General features: G+C 39.6%; 1 protein-coding gene across 2 annotated transcripts in view; it reads right to left on the minus strand.

Annotated features, from left to right (window-relative positions):
* Window positions 1-15,771, minus strand: part of LOC106064262 (neuroglian-like) — a 213,535-nt gene extending 197,764 nt beyond the window's left edge. For both annotated transcript variants that reach the window (XR_008777578.1, XM_056026957.1), the window contains exon 1: window positions 15,016-15,771. The gene's annotated coding sequence lies outside the window, so the exon portion shown is untranslated. The remainder of the gene's footprint in view (window positions 1-15,015) is intronic.
* Between the last annotated feature and the right edge of the window lie 2,770 nt (window positions 15,772-18,541).

Below are 18,541 nucleotides of genomic sequence, written 5' to 3' on the forward strand. Positions count from 1 at the left end.
CTGTTAAGTCCAATCCTCGCTTTCAAAAGCCGGCCGCATACGTGGCATGGGTGGGTTGAGTCTGTTGTAGATAGGGCCAGTACAGCGTTGGTGTTATATAATATATGTATTGTAAGAAAAAGTTAGTTTAGAATGAATGTAACAAAAGTTATAGTTTGTTAAGTATTTATTGACACGTTCATTGCATATGTATGTACTTGTTTGTACAAGGTATTGGTGTACATTTGTTACTTTCTCTCTTCTACCTCATCTGTCTCCATTCTTTCTACGCCTCATTATATATACATATATATTATCCATAAAACGTAAAGTAAAGTTTCCCTTTCAGACTATGCGATCTTTAGATGTTAAGGTCATCTGCTTCTTAGGCCAACGGTTAACGAGCAGGGTGTCATGTGGCCAGCACAACGACCAACCACCTATACTTCCCCCAGGAACCCATTAGAGTTGGGTGGACTCAGTGGCGCCCTAAATATCCCAAATTTCAAAATCAGTCTTCACTGAGATTCGAACCCAGGACCTCAGGTTCGGAAACCAAGCGCTTAACCACTTAACCACCTCGCCTCCCATTTTATCCATCTTTTACACTCTATATCCCTGTCATCTCCCTCATCTCTCCCTTTCTCTCTCTCTCTTTGCCCTTTGACTTATAAGCTCTCTCTCTCTCTCTCTGATCTCTCTCTCTCTCTCTCTCTCTCTCTCTTATTCGTGGTCTCTGTTCCTCATCGTGCATTCACTTTAGATTGTCCTGCTCTCTGTGTCTGAAAGAACTTTTTTCCCCTCCGCGCTAATTTCACTCCCTACCTCTAAATCGCACTTCCTGTGGGGCTTACATTATCAGGGACTCACTTTAACTAATCGTTCGATGCGCACATTGATTTATTGTCCGGCTTCTTTTTTTCTTTTCTTTTGTGTTCTATCGTCTCCATCTAGCGGCATCATCAGCAGGGGGAGACAACCGGAAAGTCAATGAGTTCACTTCAAATGAAACCCTGATTACAGATCAATTACAGCGAAGTAGCGAGACATTCAGGGGGCTATCTGCTGGTGTGGTCAAACGTGCCAAGTCCACATTGTACCTCCAAGTCTTTGCTAGCAAATAGAAAGGATTTCGATTTTCTTTGAGACTACCAGACTACTAGAATTGCCTTTTTTTTTCTAATGCTTTTTTTTTTTTTTTTTACGTTGATATTTGTGAGTTAAATATTTTTTCCAAAATTTATCAAAGTAAAACACATCCCTTCTCTATAAATAACACTAAGGTAACTCTATCTATAGAGATTGTCATAATTGAGTAAATCAGAGTTACCTGCTCTTTGTTTAAATTTTTAATTTAAAGATCAGATTGACATCGAAAGTCAGTAATAGAAAAAAGAAGAGAAAGCTGTCTGGAGAAATGTCTGGGCAATATAACGGAACATAGATAAGCCCAAGTGTTATGAAAAGAGTTTCACTGGGAGAGATATATAATCAAATACTTGAAATTAACAAGCTGAATAATGCAATATAGAAAGACACTTAAATACTGTTGCCAACTGCGAAATTGATTTTTTGTGTGCAGGTAACAGAAGAGAATAGAGATATATAATAACTTATTTTTTTAGAAAAATAAACAAGATTGAAAATTACAGTAATAATATTTCTTTAAATATTGAATATCAAAACAAATGCTTTTTGTTATGAAAAGAAAGGAAATTGTATTGTTTCAGTAGTTCTAAAATTCTGTAAAAAGGATACAACACACACACACACACACAAATCGCCACTAATAGATAAGTGTCCATTTCTGAAAACCGTTCATAACCATTGTATTCTATGTTAGAACATATCATCTTTGTTTATACTTGAGTCACTACTGTTGTTTAGGCTGCATTAAAGTTAGTTAGTTTAGCTAAATAAATCAAATAAACAAACATATAATAACAATTAATTGATAAAGTAATATATTTACAGGCAATCTTTGCCTTTAAAACAAAAATGTCAACTTTAGATGGCGGTTGCGAATTGAACAGGACAACACACAGTGTTCATTACACCAAGCCAATATGATATTGATAGCAAATAATGTCTACAATAATAAAGCCATCTAGTATTTAAAAAATACTTTTCATTAGATAAGATAAGATAATTTTATTGATCCAATCAAATGGAAATTCAGTTTGACATGCTCCAGCAGATTAGTGCACCACCGTGTAAGGAACAAGTCAATGTTTCCAAGTGAAAAGTTTTCATTCCCTACTCTCTAAATGTAGATTCACTAAATAAGTACTTATTGTTCCAGGAGGGGAATCAATGGTTGCATCTGTCCAGACCAAACGGAGGTCTAGGAGTTCAAAAAGGTGCTGAGGAAAGGCAAATACGTTTGAGATCTAAACACTAGCAAACGAGTAAAAAAATATCAACCTTTACAGGCCTTGCGAACTAAAGGGAAAATAATGTAACAATTATCTATTTTTATGTATTCTCTAATTTTATGAGAGTTTCATGTGGTCAGAACAACGACCATCCGCCATTAGTTTTCCCCCAACTTATAGAAGGTACCCATTAGAGTTGGGTAGACCCAGGGGCACCTTAAAAACCACGAAATTCTAAATCCCGAAATTGGAACCCGATAGCCCCTGGTTTGGAAGCCAAGCTCTTAGCCATCATGCCACCTAAATAAATTAGATTGTTTTAAGTCAGAAGTATTTGAACCACATCCTTTTTTTTTTTCAATATTATTTGTTATGTCCAAAAGTTCCGTCGTTGGCGGCTACTTTCCAGTTTAGCAAGGATTTCAGACGTAAAAATATTAAAAGGATTTAAAAGAAAAAAAAAATATCTACATTCTTTGTCCCCCGACATCTAGACAAAAGCAAAACAGAAGCGCACTGACATAGACAAGTGATTCATGCAGAAGTCTATTGTTTGCCCTGCAGGACTCACGTTTAGCCTTCTATTTAATGATAAAAGCCATGAACTTGTCACATTCTCAAGTTTGGGAGGTGGGAGGAGCAGCAGTCCTAGAAGAACAATCTTCCACACTCGCACATTACGAGCCGCTCACTGCTACATGCGAGAATAATCACAAGGCCATATCATCACATGCTCGGGAATGTAATCGATCAAATTATTTGAATAGGATTAAAAGGGTCAATAGAAATGATTAAATCAACATCCAGTATCAATGCAACTATATTGGTCCACAAGGAAACTAGGTCTCAGTGATTAAGGAACTGTCCTATATTTTATAATGTATTATTGCCAAATGTTTGTCATGTAAGTTTCGATGGAGCGTTTAAAAGTGACATAAGATACTTGCTACTTTTTGGAACACAGGTCCACTGTTAAGCGTTTCTAGAAATTGTAATGCCCATCCCTGAAACACAACACTTAATAACACTTAATGGGTTACTGAGAGAATCTATGCTCATATTTGTTGTGAGAACTTCAAGGAACATGGAACCAGCCTGGAAACTGCGTAGACAGCTTATCTCAAAAATGGCTCTAACGATTCTCCTAGAAATGTAACAGTTGATTTATATCGCTGAGAAAGAATTACTATTTTGTTTGCCACATGGGTAAAACTCAAGTTCGACCTTCATAAAAAAAAAACAACAACTGTAAATTTGGCTTAACGGTTACACTTAGATCTCGAGCCAACATCGGTTTTGAAATGACAATCGCGTTCGGGAATTTCCGAAGGTAAGGCGTTATTGATTCGAAAGTATAAGAAACTAATGCACATCGTCTTCTAAGGCATATCATTGGAATAATTCAATAAAAAAAAGTCCTAGAAAGCCGCCTGCATACCGATAGTATACTACATCTGAATAAATTAAAAGTATCTTCAGTTTATAAGCTTTGTTTAAAATGTTACGTAAATCTAATATACATTCTAGATCTAGAAGTAGATCTACAGCTCCACTAGATCTTAAGAGTTCTAAGTCAGAAGTTTTGGTCTAGTGTTGGATCTAGATGTCCATATAATGAACCTACTAATAAATAATGGAACAAGTATGCATTGTCGTCTGATCGAAACAAAAAACATCGTCCGTTCAAGCAGCTGACGGTGTCACGGGTTCGATACCAGGTTAAAAAACACATTTAAAAAAAATATGTTAGTATATTTTAAGTTTAATAGGGCAAGGTATTGTCTTTTTTTTTAATGTATATTTTATTTAAATATTTTTCTTGTTTTAAATCATAGCAGCAAAGGTTAATACCGTAGCTAATATCATGTCAAAGCAATATACATTTTTTAGTTAAGAGAGTAAATTTTCTTTTGCAGCCTTAAATATATTTGACTAGCTGAGTCTAATCTTGTGGAATCGGAAAGAGGATTCCATCCCAACTCCTTCCATCGCCAAAGCATGACGTCTACATGATCCTTTAAAATAAATGTGCTCTAAACTGTCGTCACAAAGGTCCAGAGTTTGAACCATGTCCGTCACGATTCCCTGCCGTCCTGTAGGAGGTTCTGCTTAGGTCGCAATACTCGGAACATTCCAAGAACTTGAGCGTCATGTAAAGTCAAGTCAAGTCGAGCCATGTCAAGTCAAGTCGAGCCATGTCAAGTCGAGCCATGTCAAGTCAAGTCGAGCCATGTCAAGTCGAGCCATGTCAAGTCAAGTCGAGCCATGTCAAGTCAAGCCATGTCAAGTCGAGCCATGTCAAGTCAAGTCAAGTCAAGTCAAGTCGAGCCATGTCAAGTCAAGTCAAGTCAAGTCGAGCCATGTCAAGTCAAGTCAAGTCAAGTCAAGTCGAGCCATGTCAAGTCGAGCCATGTCAAGTCGAGCCATGTCAAGTCGAGCCAAGTCAAGTCAAGTCAAGTCAAGTCAAGTCATGTCAAGTCGAGTCATGTCAAGTCAAGTCGAGCCATTTCAAGTCAAGTCGAGCCATGTCAAGTCAAGTCGAGCCATGTCAAGTCGAGCCATGTCAAGTCAAGTCAAGTCGAGCCATGTCAAGTCAAGTCGAGCCATGTCAAGTCAAGTCGAGCCATATCAAGTCAAGTCGAGCCATGTCAAGTCAAGTCGAGCCATGTCAAGTCAAGTCGAGCCATGTCAAGTCAAGTCGAGCCATGTCAAGTCGAGCCATGTCAAGTCAAGTCGAGCCATGTCAAGTCGAGCCATGTCATGTCAAGTCGAGCCATGTCAAGTCGAGCCATGTCAAGTCAAGTCGAGCCATGTCAAGTCGAGCCATGTCAAGTCAAGTCGAGCCATGTCAAGTCGAGCCATGTCAAGTCGAGCCATGTCAAGTCGAGCCATGTCAAGTCAAGTCGAGCCATGTCAAGTCGAGTCATGTCAAGTCGAGTCATGTCAAGTCGAGTCATGTCAAGTCGAGCCATGTCAAGTCGAGCCATGTCAAGTCAAGTCGAGCCATGTCAAGTCGAGCCATGTCAAGTCGAGTCAAGTCAAGTCGAGTCATGTCAAGTCGAGTCATGTCAAGTCGAGCCATGTCAAGTCGAGCCATGTCAAGTCGAGTCATGTCAAGTCGAGTCATGTCAAGTCGAGCCATGTGAAGTCGAGTCATGTCAAGTCGAGTCATGTCAAGTCGAGCCATGTCAAGTCGAGTCATGTCAAGTCGAGTCATGTCAAGTCGAGTCATGTCAAGTCGAGCCATGTCAAGTCGAGCCATGTCAAGTCAAGTCGAGCCATGTCAAGTCGAGCCATGTCAAGTCGAGTCAAGTCAAGTCGAGTCATGTCAAGTCGAGTCATGTCAAGTCGAGCCATGTCAAGTCGAGCCATGTCAAGTCGAGTCATGTCAAGTCGAGTCATGTCAAGTCGAGCCATGTGAAGTCGAGTCATGTCAAGTCGAGTCATGTCAAGTCGAGCCATGTCAAGTCGAGTCATGTCAAGTCGAGTCATGTCAAGTCGAGTCATGTCAAGTCGAGTCATGTCAAGTCGAGCCATGTCAAGTCGAGCCATGTCAAGTCGAGTCATGTCAAGTTGAGCCATGTCAAGTCGAGTCATGTCAAGTCGAGTCATGTCAAGTCGAGCCATGTCAAGTCGAGTCATGTCAAGTCGAGTCATGTCAAGTCGAGTCATGTCAAGTCGAGTCAAGTCAAGTCGAGCCATGTCAAGTCGAGCCATGTCAAGTCGAGTCATGTCAAGTCGAGCCATGTCAAGTCGAGTCATGTCAAGTCGAGTCATGTCAAGTCGAGCCATGTCAAGTCGAGTCAAGTCAAGTCGAGCCATGTCAAGTCGAGCCATGTCAAGTCGAGCCATGTCAAGTCGAGTCATGTCAAGTCGAGCCATGTCAAGTCGAGTCAAGTCAAGTCGAGTCATGTCAAGTCGAGCCATGTCAAGTCGAGCCATGTCAAGTCAAGTCGAGTCATGTCAAGTCGAGCCATGTCAAGTCGAGCCATGTCAAGTCGAGCCAAGTCAAGTCAAGTCGAGCCATGTCAAGTCAAGTCGAGCCATGTCAAGTCGAGTCATGTCAAGTCAAGTCGAGCCATGTCAAGTCGAGTCATGTCAAGTCAAGTCATGTCAAGTCAAGTCATGTCAAGTCGAGCCATGTCAAGTCATGTCAAGTCAAGTCATGTCAAGTCGAGCCATGTCAAGTCATGTCAAGTCAAGTCATGTCAAGTCGAGCCATGTCAAGTCGAGCCAAGTCAAGTCGAGCCATGTCAAGTCGAGCCATGTCAAGTCGAGCCAAGTCAAGTCGAGCCAAGTCAAGTCGAGCCATGTCAAGTCGAGCCATGTCAAGTCGAGCCATGTCAAGTCGAGCCATGTCAAGTCATGTCAAGTCAAGTCATGTCAAGTTAAGTCAAGTCGAGCCATGTCAAGTCGAGTCATGTCAAGTCAAGTCAAGTCAAGTCGAGCCATGTCAAGTCGAGCCATGTCAAGTCCTATCAAAACGCATGTCAAGACAAGCTTGCACCATAAGTAAGGAACACTATTTTAAAAGGATTGATTCTCTGAAGTTGACATATTTTAATAAGTCACTCTCTTTAAATCGTTTATAAATACACTAGTTTTCTATCCATCTCAATATCACCAAAAACAACAACAACAACAACAATGTTTTTCAACAACTTTTCAAATAATATATAGATCTGTTTGTTTGTTATTTTTACTTTTCAAAGAGAAAACTTTCAAGGCTGTCCTAATCATAAAAATCCCAGCACGTTTGAGAAAGCTGATATGACATATACGTTTTCAGACGATCGCATTGGAAAGTATGGACTCGATGTCCTCGGGGACAAGGCTCTTGTTTCAAAGGATTTTCGTTTCCGGTCAAAATCATCAAGTGTATTAAAATAAGGCCGAGTGGCTTGGGATGAATGCTTGGTGAGCAGGATGCTATGGTGGCCTCCGAGAGTAAGGTGGATTGTTTGGGGAACAATGTCTTTGATGTGGGCCCAGTCAATCACGATGAATGATTGATGAACGATTCTTTGAGTTAGGCCCACTGATTTACAAGCATTGATTGGAAAATAATACTTAGAGGTGGGCACAGTGCATCGCAATTAAAGATTAAAGATTGATAACACGTAGAGGTGGGCACAGTGCATCGCAATTAAAGATTGATAATACTTAGAGGTGGGCACAGTGCATCGCAATTAAAGATTGATAATACGTAGAGGTGGGCACAGTGCATCGCAATTAAAGATTGATAATACGTAGAGGTGGGCACAGTGCATCGCAATTAAAGATTGATAATACTTAGAGGTGGGCACAGTGCTTCGCAATTAAAGATTGATAATACTTAGAGGTGGGCACAGTGCATTGCAATTAAAGATTGATAATACTTAGAGGTGGGCACAGTGCATCGCAATTAAAGATTGATAATACTTAGAGGTGGGCACAGTGCATCGCAATTAAAGATTGATAATACTTAGAGGTGGGCACAGTGCATCACAATTAAAGATTGATAATACTTAGAGGTGGGCACAGTGCATCACAATTAAAGATTGGGAAACAACTCGCTAAGTTTGCCTGAGATGAGTGACTGCTGGACTCCCTAGGCCTGGCCCAGCGAAGTACTATGAATGATTGTACTATTCGTTGTGGTGTGCCCAGTTACAGTATTCGACTAGGCGACTATTTCAATCAAGATTGTATTATATTTCCTTTAAGCTCAATGTGATTGTTGTGGATTGACATTCACAAAGTAAAAAAAACAAAACAATTATGAAGACAAGAATATGTCTTTGGGTAATGATCTACATTACAAACGGTGGTTCTAGCTCAACTTGAAACTTGTATTTAGTTGTGGCTTCTATGTGTGTCTTCTTCTTCGTTGTCGTTTCTCTTTCAAATAGAATTGCACTTTCAACACAATTATTTGAAGTCTTTTTGGTACAAACATTTAAGCTACGACTAATACTTTCATATTCAACTTTTTATAGAATAATTATTTCACTTACATACACGCACACACACATACACACATATATATTGTCATATATATATACAAGCAAAAACTGGTCGCCCCCACCTCCGTTAGATGGATGTAATAAGACGGGACCTCAAATCAGTGAACATCGATACTGACCATTGCTAAGACATTGGCTCTTGACCACACTAGATGGAGAGAGGCAGTGACCAAGAAAGCTATGACAGCGAAAAACATGAGCCTCCGCTCTGAAAGAAAATTGTTCCATGCGTAAAATGGCCAGTTCCTCTACCATCAAAGCGAAAGCCAACTTAAGCTGCGATATTTGTGGACGGGAGTGTCTCCACAATCACATGAAAAGATGTTCGAGATGAACTATAGTCCCTCTACGACTGAAGGAGGCCAACAATTTAATAAAGATATATTTATATACATAGTGCTTTTTTGTGACGGTACGCACCTTTTTAAATCTGAGGAAAAAAGTATGACTTTTCTTGTATTTTAAGGTTTTTTATTAATTTATTAGTAGTTAAAAGTCAATCCATCACTGAGTACTGGCACCTAATCATTGAGTACTGACACCTAATCATTGAGTACTGACACCTAATCATTGAGTAAAGGCAACTATTGTTTGTTACAAAAGAGCACTGTATATACCATGTGTGTTTTCTTTGTTAAAAAAATACTAGAGATTTTTTAGCTTAAAACCCCTCAACATATTATTTGACGATAAAACTTTACTTTTCGATATAAAATCTAAAGCAAACTACAGTAACAAAGAGCGTATTCAAGAGAGGTTACAAATTTCTACCAGTGGTTGGGCTCCATTACTAAAGTGCTAAAATTGAAAAAGACTAAATGTGGCTCAACAAAGATTGCTAAGACGGATTTTAGGAGTCAGTTATAGAGATCGGATCTCAATCAAGGAAATCCTATGCCGAACTGGGAGTCGACCCCTTAGTAAATTTGGGACAGAGCATAGAAATGAGGTTTGAGGGACTTGTTATCCGACAAAATGAATTACGCATACAAAGAGTTGCAATGACATAGAGGCCATAACGAGGAAATCGCAAACAGGAACATCCTCGTACAACTTCACGTCACACTTTCATAGAGATCCTCAGAGAAGGTGAGAAGAGACTTCAGACATTGCCAGTGACAGATTTGTGTGGAAACAGCTTTCCGCCCATTGGGCCGAACGGCACCGGAGGATCTATGTCAGTATGAATAGCACATAAGGTTTTTGAAATAAAACTTTTTAACAGCAGGATAATGCCTGTAGATACCTCAGAATCTGTATTTTGTTGGTTTTCAATACCCGAATTGTGTTTGGCGGCGGCGCTTATATATATATATATATATATATATATATATATATATATATATATATTGTTATAAACCTGGTGGTGGCACAGATGGGGGTAGTGGTGTGAGTGTAGTCAGCCGACGCAAATCGCCCCAGGCCAGCGCTAGACGAGCGGTCAACCGTGACGAGTTACGACGGTCAGTCGAGACGAGTGTCAACACGGCGGTTCGGGAAGGATCGACGGCGGTCCGGGAAGGATCGACGTCGTGAACAGAACTCAGGAGTGTCACGAGAGTTGTAGTCATCTGACCACCTAGAAACGTCGAGCGGCGTTCTGTCCGGTTCGAGAAGGCCAGTAGGGACCCTATATAAGAGCGGAGGTGACGCAGTCAAGACGGTTCAGAAAGCGGGTTCACGACAGGAGTTCAGAACACGGTCGACTACAGCACAGTTCAACGGTGTGGTTCTGTACGGAGCATTACGACGGTTCAGTGCGGAGTACTGTCAAGTACAGTTGAGACGAACGGCGTCTTGATCTTGGTCTGTGATCGAGTCCGACACAACGAGCCCAAGTGTGTGAAGTCAGTCCCGAACTGTTGAACCCAGTGCAAGCCCGGAACGAGACGGAGAGGCCAGTGCAAGACTTGATACGGCGGAACGGTGTTATCGGAGAGATATTTGTTATCGCAGAGGTATTTGTACTGTTCTACGTGCTGCCAATTGTACAGTATTGGCTGTTATTTATGGACATTAAACCTTTACGTTATTTTGGAGCCCTGACTTGTCAAGTTCTTTAAGTTGGTGGTGTATGGTGCAGTTTGCAGAGAGCCTGGATAGTGAGATTCGTAACAATATATATATATATATATATATATAGAGAGAGAGAGATATGAGTAATATTTTCAAATTACTCTATCGTTTTACTTCTGGTGAGGTATTTAGAAATGCAATAATTAACCTTTATACATGTATTACTCATTACTAAATGAAAAGTTTTGTTTTGTATAATATTGTGTCAATCAATAGTGTCCAACACATGACTGAACTGGACGGGTGACTGACCTCACCACGTTGAAAGAAAGTGAAACAATTAGACTGCATGAAGGCGCGAACTAGATTGTCTCAATGTACGCTCACCTGCGCCAGAGAAAACACTAGGGAGTGGGGTGACCAGGGGTGTTAGGTGCTGATGAAGGGGGGGGGGGAGTGATGGAGATGAAAATGCAGGGGAGAGGTGAGGAGAAATTTTACTCTTGAATGAAATGTTGTACTCGCGTATTGACGGATTGACGAGTTTTCCCGAGGGCAGGGCAGTGAACATTTCATATGCATCGGAATGTGTGATCGTAAGACTGGCTGTGAGTGTGAGTGTTAGTATATGGCGTGGGTGTGAGTGTTAGTAGGTGGCGTGGGTGTGAGTGTTAGTAGGTGATGTGGGTGGTAGCTGGTTAAAGATAGAGAGAATGCCGATGGCAGTAATAGAAATATCTGAGTCACATGACTTGTGAGGATTGGGGGGGGGGAAACACGGAGAGATGCAGAGGGAAACACTGAGAGAGAAAGAAAGAGATGCAGATACATCGACAAAAGATATATAAAGAGAAGAAAAGAGGTGGAGATAAAGAGAGAAAGCAAGAGAAATTTGTAGACACAAAGAGAAGTATAAAAAGAGAAAAAAAAAGAATGCGAGAGATGCGCGAGATATTCTTGCACATACAAAGAGTAGAGTAAAAGAAGAATCAAAGAGAGAGAGAGAGAGAGAGAGAGAGCGGAATATAGTTGGAAAGAAGGCACCTAATTTATCATATGCTTTTGGTTCTTTTATGGGTGATCAAGCGAATAGCTTTCAACAAATCCTAAAACCCCACCACACACACATACACACCATTTCCCATCGCCCCACTGTCACCATGCCAACCAACCGTCATGTAAATACATTCCATTGAATAGTCGTGTCTTAATCACGATGCACTATTAGTCCACTGCTCAATCGCTCTGCACACTGATTCAATAGATTACCAGTTCAATCTTAAGTCTAATAATATATGAAGTCCAATTTATCAGCACATTTAAACTTGTAAATCGCTACCGCCAATAACCGTCACATTCAGCTCTTGTCAATTTCTTATTTGATAATGTAATCCATGTACTGTGAAACCATCTACTAAGTATTAGTCCAGTACTAGTGTAATAAACCAACTCCTGATATTTCGTCAGGGTTGTCTCCCGAAGCATTTCCTGCGTTTGGGTATAGCCGCAAGGCAGCGGAGGTTTGGATTTAAGAGTTATCCTTCTCCTAGATGGGAAGCTAACCAACGTTGGCGACTCTAAATGGAAACTTGGACATACACAAGAAAGAAACCACAAAGCCGAATCGCTTTATTATAAATGTAATACATTGAATTGTTCTGGTTTATGTTGATGTTTATTTTAGATAAGACAAGAATAAATAAGTAATTGGAAAACAGTTATCCGATTGTAAAAGAAGGAGGCTTGTTGGTATTTATTTAGAACCTTGCACTGTTTTTTTTTTTTCCTGCAATGATTTGTTAATAAAATATCCATGGTGTTCGCTTGCACTGTTCGGGCGTATTAGATGCGAGTTCCTTCAAGCACAACCTTCTTAACAAAGTAGTTAAAAAAGGACAAAGTCCACAAAGATCTATGAATAACAAACTTAAATACAGAATAGTCCGAAGCCAAATCTCCGTCACTAGAAAGATTTAGTCTCCAGAATAGTCACGTGCCAACTGTCGGTAAAAAAATAAAAAATCTGCAAAGCAACTATTTACATGACTTCAGTAACACGTCGCTTCAAATATGATGCGTCACTAAACTAGCTATGTATTCAACATTTAATTAAAATCTATCTATCTATCTATCTATCTATCTATCTATCTATCTATCTATCTATCTATCTATCTATCTATCTATCTATCTATCTATCTATATATATATATATATATATATATATTAAAACTGTATTCATAATATATTAAAAGCCAAGTAATCAGATACTTCATATGATATCAGTTTACTAAAACCTCAGCTAAGAAACAGCTCAGTATAAACTTATTGATTCTGATACAGCACAGAGTTATCTAGGTCATCGTCCGAATCATCCCCCCAACCCACACTCTGTTAGCCCTATAAGCTAAACAGGGAATTAACAGGATTAGAACACCGGGCATTTCCGTTTCATAGGTCTCACGAGATCACAGGGGATTTTTTTTTCCGCCTATGTCCAGGCTTGCGTTTCCATTTCCGAGCTTTCTTTTATGTCATTTCTTTTATGTTTGTCTATGAGACACGTTCCCTAGGACACACGATGACGTGTCAGCATGGCTCTCTAACAAACAGTTTGCGGTTAGGCACGCTCATTAACGGTAATCAATCCATTCTTGCAGGTTCTATCCCTTCGGCTATGACTGTTTTTATCTGCAGGTTGAAACATAGGAGAGACCTCAAAATAGGAGGACGTTAAAACGAAAACATAGACACAAAAATTGCTTGACGCTTAATTATTTTTGTAGGATTTCTTTTTATACATATATACTACATAAACGTATTAATAATATTTTGGATTTTCGTAATAAACTAAAGAATGTCAAGGACTCTAAATAAAACTTCAATTGAAATTGAAAGGGGATTATAGATTAAGAACTGACCATTACTCTATTTAGACCTATCGTTTCAATATTCAATACTACAATACAAGTGAACTATTTTAGGAGCACAAACCTACTTCTGAATGTACAAGATAGTAAAATATTTGTTCATTATCTGTGGGAATAATGGCTGGTTAGTGACCGCTTAGTGAAATATTTGTTCATTATCTGTGGGAATAATGGCTGGTTAGTGACCGCTTAGTGAAATATTTGTTCATTATCTGTGGGAATAATGGCTGGTTAGTGACCGCTTAGTGAAATATTTGTTCATTAACTGTGGGAATAATGGCTGGTTAGTGACCGCTTAGTGAAATATTTGTTCATTATCTGTGGGAATAATGGCTGGTTAGTGACCGCTTAGTGAAATATTTGTTCATTATCTGTGGGAATAATGGCTGGTTAGTGACCGCTTAGTGAAATATTTGTTCATTATCTGTGGGAATAATGGCTGGTTAGTGACCGCTTAGTGAAATATTTGTTCATTATCTGTGGGAATAATGGCTGGTTAGTGACCGCTTAGTGAAATATTTGTTCATTATCTGTGGGAATAATGGCTGGTTAGTGACCGCTTAGTGAAATATTTGTTCATTATCTGTGGGAATAATGGCTGGTTAGTGACCGCTTAGTGAAATATTTGTTCATTATCTGTGGGAATAATGGCTGGTTAGTGACCGCTTAGTGAAATATTTGTTCATTATCTGTGGGAATAATGGCTGATTAGTGACCAGTTCAATCTTCGACTTAAAAAATCTTATATCTTCTTGGCATTATACGTTGGATTGTAGAAGCATGGATTGTAGAAGCATGGATTGTAGAAGCATGGATGATTGAGAAAATAAACAGTTAACAAACACTGTGTTAATGTGATGTAACTTAAGATCTCCTTGGGAGGATTGTGTGATGGAAGACATTCTCGAGGGGGTCAACACAAAAGATACAAAGCTACTCCCAAGAGCTCCCTCAAGGTATGAGGAATCGACACTCATGACTGGGAAATGTTAGCTATGATCGCTTCTCGTGGCATGGAATTGGGATTGTCGGTGTTTCAAGCTACGAGCCGTCGAGGTAAAGAGTAAGCTCAACAACATGCCAAATAATGAGATAACTATCAGACCTACAACAGACCTACAACTACAACAGACCTACAACAGACCTACAATAGACCCATTGCTTAAATGTCAGCGTCTTTTGAAATCGAAATCCTCGGAATCCAAAGTAAAACGAAGTTCTTCAATGAGCGACTAAAGTCAACTTTGGTAGAGATGAAACGTCCATTATAAGCATTTAGGAAATAACTTAATCAGCTTTTGATTTATTACACGTAACTAAATAGTCCCAGCTGCGCCCCACATATTTTGCCACATCCAAATGTGTGTGTATATATATATATATATATATATATATATATTAATATATATATATATATATATATATATATATATATATATATATATATATATATATATATATATATATTTATTTATATGTGAGCGGGTGCTTATGAGTGTTTAAGAGGGGGGGGGGCAGATACAGCTATATATTACAAGGTAATACACAGTCAATATTATTTTGTATTTACTGCGGCCACCAAATATTGTACTATTGTGTGTGTGTGTGTGTTTTTTTTTGTCTAATTGTAACACATAAACATATATCCAGCTAATGACATTCGTCGTATGTGTAATGAAACAAATACGTTTCGTCGATTCACTTTCTACTTACATTCTTAGATTTCCATTGGAAAGAAAACAGCATTAAACATCCTTTGTCTGAATGAACAACACTTGAAGGAAAGCGAGATATCTTGTCATACAAACACGCAGAATTAAGCCTTCCAAGGTTCCTAATGAATGATAATCTGATATGCTAATAATTTTCGTGATTTTTTTATTTTCTTTGTCCTTTAGTCAAAATTTCAGGAATCACACATTTCCACATTTACTGAATGCAGTATCAGATAGCACAGCAGTAAGCTTCCGCTACATCCTTGCTGTTTCAGGTGTTGGTCAGTTTACAATGTTTAGTCTAAATGACCACATACAAATACTAGATTCGAAGACTCGTGCGAGTCCGGTGTTTTGATAAACAGCAACACATGGCATCAGAAGCAACAAATGACTCTTCGAATTTCGCGGATACACAGTCTCTGGTCCTCACCGCCCCGTGCGGCCAACGATTCCAGAGTGACCTCCTCCTCCTCCCCCCACCACTTCTTTTCCCCTGTCAACGTTGACGATAAAAAAAAAATGGGGGGTCCAAAGTTCTGGCATCAAAACCAGCCCTTCCACCAAGTTCCAATACTGAGGGGCAATTTTGTTCCTCACACCCTGCCACCTTGCTTTATCTCTTTCACCATCATTCCCTTTAACTCTTGTGCCCCCCTCTCTCTCTCTACTCCAGCCCCCCCCTTTCTTTCGCCATCTCACTCTTTCCTTCCATCTGCCCTCCCCTTCTTTTTTTCTTTATATCTGACAGGATATGTGACCGAATAAAAACAACAATTCCAGTGCTGGTTGGGAAACACTGTGATGGGACAGTCAGAACTGGGTAACTAGAGAATTACTCACTGGGGTTCATTGATCCATCGACAAAATGGATCTGTGTGAATGAATCCAGCACATGTGTAAACTGATACGTTGCTTGAACTCCCCCACTAATGAACTGTGTGAGGTATTGACATTAAAGCTGCTACATTAGACAAGAACATGTAAAGTTTACCTGTGCACTAATACATCTATTGATGTGTAACTAACATTAGTCTCTAGTGTTTTTATTTTTGACTTTGACTACTTATAATGAGTCAGTGGTGTAGCTACCAATGTGCGGGTGGTGCGGGCCGCACAGGGCACCAAGTGGAGAGGGGCACCAAAATTCCCCCAGTGTGTATTAATTTCCTATTTCCCTGAGCTTTTCAATAAAAACGACTAATTGTATGGACACGAATAAATATAAACTACTGTATTTTAAACATGAACTAATGATTTATAAACTAGTCATGTCGCTATTTTATTTCATCTCCTTGACTATTTCTTCCATACAATGTAAGCTATAGAACAGTTTGAATCTAATTTACTAGATTTATTTCGGACACACGGTACATGTTGTTACTACACCGATCAATGCTCTGAAATATAAAGAAGAAGAATAAGATAGGCCAACCTTTTTTTTACTTCATTGTTTAGTCCACAGGTTTAATCTAGATATTGAGTTTACAAATATATTTCTAAACTCTAGCTCTAAACAATTGTCTTAGTTTATTCATTTCTTTAAGATTCTTTATAGTTTAATTTTGGAAATAATTCTATTGTAATGTCAATATTTTTAAATAAGCTAACCTTTGTTTTCTACGAGTTTTTTTTTACTTACTAGTTAATTGTAATACTGTAACGTAAACAAAATGATGAACAGTGCTCAAGACTGACTAGTCTGGCTGGCGCCTCAAAACCCTTTTAAGCTCAGACGGAGAAATCGGCATCTCTGGTTCTCTCCGGTCTGGGTAGACTATAAGGGCCCCATACCCAGATCTATCGGGGCCCCTCATTACCGACCCATCGGTAAAGCAGAAAATGGCATCTGATGGGTAGGACTTTAGTGTAGCTGATGCCAAGTTTTGGAGTATGGCAGGTGTTAATCGCCTCTTGGTGGCTCCCTCTTGCCCTATAAGGGACATGTTTATTTGTGGGGCCGGCAATCTCCTCCACGCAGGGCAAGTACTAATTCTTCTAATAGGAATTCTATCAGTGGAAAGCCCAGCTGATTTTGACAAATAGGCCGCAATGTGGAGGAACGATCGCATTTTTATGCGGTTTCTCTCTCTTCACTGTTGCACTAAGATTGTGGTGGGTAGCCTAGAGTCTCCCCTTTTGTAGCGCTCGTAGGCCGTAAGTACTGCCCTCTCCCTCCTTAGATTTAAAGGGGACACCTTTGTTAAGATATCAGCAGCGTTTGTTGGGCTTGTCCGAAAAGTGCCACAAATGAACCATAGTGCCTGTGATTGTACTCGGTCGAGTGATTCGAGGGCAGTTTTACTAGCATATACTTGAACTCTATAGCTTTACTCAATTTGTGATCTGACTGCCCCTAAGTACAATGTGCGTAGCATGTAAACTTTGGCACCCCACTTTGTGCTGTCCAGCTTTCTTAGTAACGCTAACTTCTCCGAGGCTTTTCTTTCAACTTCCTGGACGTGCTGGAACATTGACAACTTTCTATCCAGGGTTACCCCTAGATATTTTGGCTTGTTTTCACGTTGGAGTCGCAGCCCACCGAGTTTAAGCTCGAATGGAGCCTTAAGAATGTCGATTCCTAGGCTGAACAGGGACCAGGTCGTTTTGGCAACGTTTATCTAAATCTGTCATTTGTCGCAATACGAGGAGATGGTTTGGAGGTCTGCTTGCAATGCCGCCTATATTTGGTCGGCTTTCTTCCCGGTTGACCAGAGGACAATGTCATCCGCATAAAACAGTTTCTTTGACCGCAGTGAGGTGCGTTCCTTAAATTTCTTAAGTCTAAAGAAGCATCGAGACAATTTCAAGTCACATCATTGCCAGAGTCCACCGACTATAGCCGAGCTGTTATTGGGTATGAATTAACTGAACAATTAAAAGCAACAAAGCAAGATAAGACGGTAATCATTTAATTCAGAAAAAAATGATTAGGCCGACATCCTGAATGATGAAAAAGAAGAAAATACTTTAATACCGCAGGTTCTAGAGACTAAAGGATAGCATACAAGCATGTCTTTAGTACAATCATCAAAAATTCATATGGAAGTAGCTGAACCATCAGACAGTGTAAACAATACAGAAAGCAGGATAATAAACTCTACACTGAACGACACTGGAGATCGGCCTGATGTCATCGCATATAATATTCGCATACACCTTGTCACTCAAGGATCTGAAACAGTTCAGCGTATGGACAGTCAATTATGAGAGGCGTATAGACATCAAGAATCAGCAAAAGGAAAGGCTAGAAAGCTTTCAAAGGCTTAGTTTTTCGGAACTAGCCTTAAATGTTTAGTTGAGACCCGCTGGAGCGCCAGAGGAGAAGCCGTCAAGATGGTTAGGGATAAATTTTATAAAATTATAGAAACTCTGGAGACATTAACTAGCAGAGATGAAGCAGGTGGATTATTGGTTGCTATTCAGTCTTTTAATTTTCTCACCTATCTTGGATTTTGGACTCCTGTATTAACTGAAATTAATGATACGCAATTCTACCTTCAAAAACAAGGATTGTCTATTCG

The sequence above is a fragment of the Biomphalaria glabrata genome, chromosome 4, assembly GCF_947242115.1.
Source record: "Biomphalaria glabrata chromosome 4, xgBioGlab47.1, whole genome shotgun sequence".
Lineage (NCBI taxonomy): Eukaryota > Metazoa > Mollusca > Gastropoda > Planorbidae > Biomphalaria > Biomphalaria glabrata.